General features: G+C 42.9%; 1 pseudogene; it reads left to right on the forward strand.

The window, feature by feature from the left end:
- Positions 1-1,971: 1,971 nt before the first annotated feature.
- On the forward strand, positions 1,972-4,743 carry LOC146008396 (PITH domain-containing protein 1 pseudogene; annotated as a pseudogene).
- Positions 4,744-6,038: the final 1,295 nt, after the last annotated feature.

The following is a 6,038-nucleotide window of genomic DNA, read 5'->3' on the forward strand; positions in this document are numbered from 1 at the left end:
AATATATATTGGAATGGAACTGAATGCCAAACACTGGGCATTAGTTTATGTTGCACATGCATGAACCAGTTAGTGGGGTCACATTAGCACACATCCATTTAGATTGATTTTGTGTGAAAAAAAGTTTTCTTGTATGCTCTCAAATATACAGCATTTTACTGAGCATTTTCAGTGTAGCAGGTTGACAGTTTCGAGGTTACAGACCAAATTTAGTGTCAGCACTCATTGGCAGGGTCTTGTAGGCTAGCTTTCAAAACTGTGATTATTTTGATATTTAGAGGTATATTTATTAAAGAAGTTTACTAATATTAAGATTGCCCAGGACTTAAGAAGGGATGAGCTCAGCCAATATCTCCGATGTCAGCCATGGTCTCTCCATTTGAGAAGCAAAAGCAGCCCTCTTAAGTTTCTATAGAGGGCTGCTAAACTGTTGGATCACTAAAGATGCCATAAGCTTATAGTCAACCATGGGCTACTCTTTTGCTGAGTTTCCTGTATCTGTCCCTAAGCACCCAGCCAGAACCCAGAAGTTATCTGAGCCTGTGTCCTGGCAAGAGAAAAATACTAAACTCTAGTGAAAATTGAAAATTTTCACTATAAGAATTTAGTTAATATGATCATTTCCACATAGCATTTAAAATGCTACTATGATGAAAGAGGCCCTTAGTACAGTATTGTATCTTTGGAATTTTATTTGTTTTCTTCTAATTACATGTTCTGAGGATTAACAGTCTTCAGCACTGGAACATGACTTTTTATGTAAACAATCCACGGAACAGTCAGGAGGATGAAAATAAACTGGTTGAACCGGAGCTATAGAAAGTTCACCAACAATTTAGGAATGTGGAAGTAATGAGAAAAAGACTTCTAATTAAATGTCTCAACATTTCATTCAGCATCAACAGTAGTGCCTCATACTATAAGTCACCAGTGCAGTAACAAAAAACTATAGTAGCAAAACATTTCTTTAATTAAGTACAAGATTTACACTCCCTTCCTACTACATAGGGCCAGAGCCCTAGAGAGCTTTCCAGGGTCCTGGAAATGAGGGGGCGTGGCTTAAGTGCGGAGGTGTGGTCACATATCTTTTTTTAAAGTATAGAAATTACTTTTTATGTTCCGCAAGGGGGCAGTGTGTCCCTTAGCTATTGTCAGATTCAGTAGTGGGCCTGATCAGTGCCCCCTATCCTTGCAGGCAGAGGAGAACTACTATATCTATACTTTCTAACTGTTCCAATTTTCGTGGGACAGTCAAGTTTTTTGTGACTGTCCCGCTGTCCCAGCAGGGACAGTGACAGCTGAGACATGGAGATAGTGACAGCAAGGAAATGGGGACAGTGACAGTGAGGATACAGGGACAGGGAGAGTAACAGAGGGGACACAGGAAGAGTGACAGCAGGGAGGAAGGGACACTGATGGGGACACAGGCACAGTGACACCAGGAATGCAGGTACAATGACACTGGGGATGCAGGGTCAGGGAGAGTGACAATGGGGGGCCAGGGAGAAGGACAGCAGGGATGCAGGGAGATTGACAGCAGGGATGCAGGGATAGGAAGAGGGACAGAGGGGACATAGGGACAGTGACAGCGGGGATGTAGGAACAGGGAGAATGACAAAGGGAATGTTGGGAAAGTGACAGTGGGAATGCAGGGATACTTACACCAGTGATGCAGGGACAGTGACACTGGGATTTCAGGGACAGGGAGAGTTGCAGTGAGGGGACAGATAGAGCGGGGATTCTGGGAGAGTGACAGTGGGATCACTGGAAGAGTGACAGTAGGAGGAGTAATAACGAGAACAAGGCAAAATTAAAACACAATTGTTTACAAAACCTACTGACATGATCAATGTGCTCCATCACAGTAGCTTCCATCACCAACATACTAAAGCAGGGCTCCCTTATTCGCAATTTTTGTGGGTATGTCGGATTAATAATGAGGTGGATACCCGTAACATCCTACTTGAAGAAATGACACTAAAATTCATACAAAGAGGGTATCCCATTAAAGAGCTTATAAAGGCTAGAGAAAAAGCTTGCACCAAAACTCGTGAAGAATTACTAGCCAACAAAATTCAAGTATCTAACACCATGACCTGGGTAACACAGTATTCAACCCAGACTTCCGAAATTGTTTCCAACGTTAAAGCCCTTTGGCCTATAGCCAATACGGATTCGGAACTGAAAAGTCTGTTTAAATCTAAGCTGATGCCCAGCTACAAGAGAGGCCCCAACATATGTGACCTAGTAGTAAAAATGGACATTAGTGATAGACCCAAGAAAAATACTGATCATTTCCTCAAAAGAAAACCAGGTTGCTACCGATGTATAGGGTGCGCCACTTGTGATTATTTAATCATGGATGACCAATACGCACCCACATACGGGCATCTTGCATAAAATCAGATACCCCCTTACATGTAGCTCCAGATACGTGGTTTACTTGCTGTCTTGCCCATGTGAATTATATTATGTGGGCAAGACAGCAAGACTATTTAAGGAGAGAATGGCCCAACATAGGGCGACAATTAAAGCGGCCTTGCTGTCGGGCACTAGCGAGCAGGCAATGGCCCGCCATTTTGGACAAGCACATCATAACATGGCACATTTACTCTATCGCATGATAGACCATGTGCCACCCCTGAATAGGGGTGGTGACAGGGATAAAATGTTACTTAGACGTGAATGTGAATGGATTTTCAGACTAAAAACTGTTAATTCAGATGGTTTAAATGAAGCCATTAATTACAGCTGCTTTATTTGAAGTATACAGGAATGTATGACTCATCCCCCCTGGTTCATGTATGATTAATTTTGTGCTTTTTAGATATATATTTATGCTGACACTTATTCTTGATTTGTTTAGGCACATATGCTGATTCATAAGAATTTTTTACACTATGTCGTATAGGACATCACCACGAGGATCCATCCATGTAGTCACATTTACTATTCTAATATTTTAGGTTTCTTCATGTAATGCCTTCTATCTGGCCTCATTGAGCCAGATTCCTTATAGGTTAATGTTAAGCTCATGAATTTACCATAAGCCTACGTCACATCCTGGTGTTGAACTATTATACACTTTTAAATAATATATGTGGGTAATATTTACACACATATATTTGTTTGTTACATACATGTTTGCTAATATGGTACTACCACTGCTTTATACACTATTTGCTTGTCACAGTGCCTTCATTGTACCCACTCTGATTGGTTTATATTAAGGACACCAGCAGCCACTGCACTTACGATAGTTTTGTCAGGTATTGATAAAGTTTGTTGACATTTTTTCACAGTACTCCCCCAACCTTTGGTTTGCGTTCCACCGACCAGGAACGCGTCACTTCCGGGTCCAGGGCCGGAAGTCGGAGCGGGGAACCGGACGGAGAGCCACCAGATGGAGGGGGGAGCCTGAACATGCCGGTATGTATTTAATGCACTGTTTTTATTTCTTTGGTAATTGTCCTAAAGACGGGAAACATCCCGAAATGCCGTTGACATGCGCCAATAAATTTGTTTGGTTTTGCTAAGTCCCTGGATTGACGCATCCTTGTTGCCTTATATATATACCAGCAGGACGTCTTGCCTCCCAGTGACGCAACCGGAAGCCGCGTCAGACGCCGCAGGGACGGCCAGACAGGAGAGCGAGCCTCTTCATGCTCACGGTATAAAGGTATGCCATTTCACTTTTCACATCTGTTATTGTACACTTGAAGAAGGGGTGTTTGTATCCCCGAAACGTCTGTTTCCCAGTAAACTTTGTTTTATCACCAAGACCGCTGGAGTGCCTCTACTTGTTTCGTGTTACTGCTTATCTATTTGGACCGGAAGGCACCCGCGGCAGCTGCACTAAGATTCCCTTGGAGTGCCAGGCTGACTACGCACCTATATATATATATATATATATATATATATATATACACACACACACACACACACACACACACACACACACACACACACACACACACACACATTATATACATTTGATACTTAGAATAAATGATCCCCTTTATAAAAGGTTTAGTGTATTATTTCTACTGTTATATGGTGATTGGATGCGCAGGAGTGTCCACCCACTATTTCTGTATGATGATTTCCTTCACAGACTTCTTATGGAGCTCAACAGAGGCCACTGAAGAGCCTTCACCTTATATGGTGCCTCAAAAACGAGGAGCGCTAGGGGGCTGTGGCGCAGAGCTGGCTGAGGCCCCAGAACGCGGCTTGGAGTACGGACTGTACCAGAAGATTTACCTGCATAACCAGCAGTGACTAAACGAGAGCCGGGAGGGCACTGGGAAGCTGGTGTTCAAGGCCTGGGAAGAGCGCGCTTACCGGAGCCGGTTTGTAGAAAGTGATGTGATGAGGAACTACTGTTAATATATCATTTATTGGCAATCTTAAACTAAAAGGGATTATCCTTATTGGAAAGGACAGCGCTGCACATGTTTAAGAACGATCCTCACATGGACTTTGATGATGTTGGAAGGGAACCAGATCAGGTTTTCAGTTTAAATATTGCCACTACTGGAGAATTGGAGTATCCTACAAATATATCTTGTTCAAATGTATCACATCTCTCTATCCAGAGCAGAGAACAGCAGGATTTATTATATCGGCTTAAGGGGAGAATGGATGTAGGCGCGCCGAATGACTATCTGCAACTATGAATCTGCATCAAATCCAGCTGATCACAAAGTAACACAGATCACCCCTCAGTCCCACTTCATCTACTAAAGCAACACCAATCTCTCCTGACTGAGCTCCACAGATTGATCATTCACATCAGCAATTAAATGTTCTTTTTTGCTTGTAAACCTTGATTAAATAAATGTTTTACCTTTACTGCTCTATGTGATCTGCGCCGTATTTGTAATAAAACAGTTATTACAGTTTTACAATTATTCAGGTTAAAGTTTTAACTCAATAAATCTCAAAAGTAAAAAAAAAAAACAAGGATCGCTACAGCCAACTTGTGTTTGCCATCACTGAGGACAATATTGCTGCTATAGTTTCGGTCAGGCATGTCCAAACTATGGCCCTCCAGCTGTTGTGAAACTACAAGTCCCATCATGCTTTGCCACCGTTTTCCTATAACTGAATGCTAAAAATATGGCAAGGCATGCTGGGATGTGTAGTTTCACAACAGATGGAGGGCCACAGTTTGGACATGCCTGGTTTAGGTGGACACCAGGGTGATTGTGGCCCACTTAGAGAAGGAGATAAACATCTCAGCTGGATATAACCAATTGATACGTCATGAAAAGCTTGGCATGAGCAAGGTTTCTAAATGCTCCCTCAAGAGCAGAATGAGGCTCAGGAGACTGAGGGCCCTATTTTGGTTCATTCTTTCTGTCAAAATCCTTCTTAGATGGACAAAACCATGTGCACTGCAGGGGAGGCAGATGTAACATGTGCAGAGAGAATTAGATTTGGGTGAGTTATTTTGTTTCTGTGCAGGGAAAATACTGACTGCTTTATTTTTACACTGCAATATAGATCTCACTTTCAGGAAAACCCCCACCCAAATCTAATTCTCTCTGCACAAGTTACATCTGCCCCACCCACAGTGCACATGGTTTTGCCCATCTAAGAAGGATTTTGTCAGAAAGAATGAACCAAAATAAGGCCCATAGTGCTGCAACATTCTGGTCAGGTTTGATGGTGGTCACTCAAACTCTAACTCAGTAGTGCTGAAACCTGGATCTACAGGTTTGACCATAAGAACAAACAACAGTCATCACAGTGGACTCCAGTTGGATATGAGCCGCCACAGAAGTTCCAACATGTGCGCAGAATGGCCAAGCAGATGATGGCTGTTTTTGTGGCTGAGACTGGTCATGTAGGTACTCTACCACTCAGCAGCAGTGCACAGTCACTGGGGACTACTGTGCCATATCAATGCCTGCCGCAAGTGCTGGAATACATTTCCTGGTGCTGCCCAAGAACTTCCACTCCTGGTGCCCTTATGCTTGATGGCAATGCACCTGATAAGAAGTCCAGGAGAAGGGTGTATTTCCTGCCCATGAATG

This window comes from Crinia signifera, chromosome 1 (assembly GCF_055691185.1).
Source record: "Crinia signifera chromosome 1, ASM5569118v1, whole genome shotgun sequence".
NCBI classification, from domain to species: domain Eukaryota; kingdom Metazoa; phylum Chordata; class Amphibia; order Anura; family Myobatrachidae; genus Crinia; species Crinia signifera.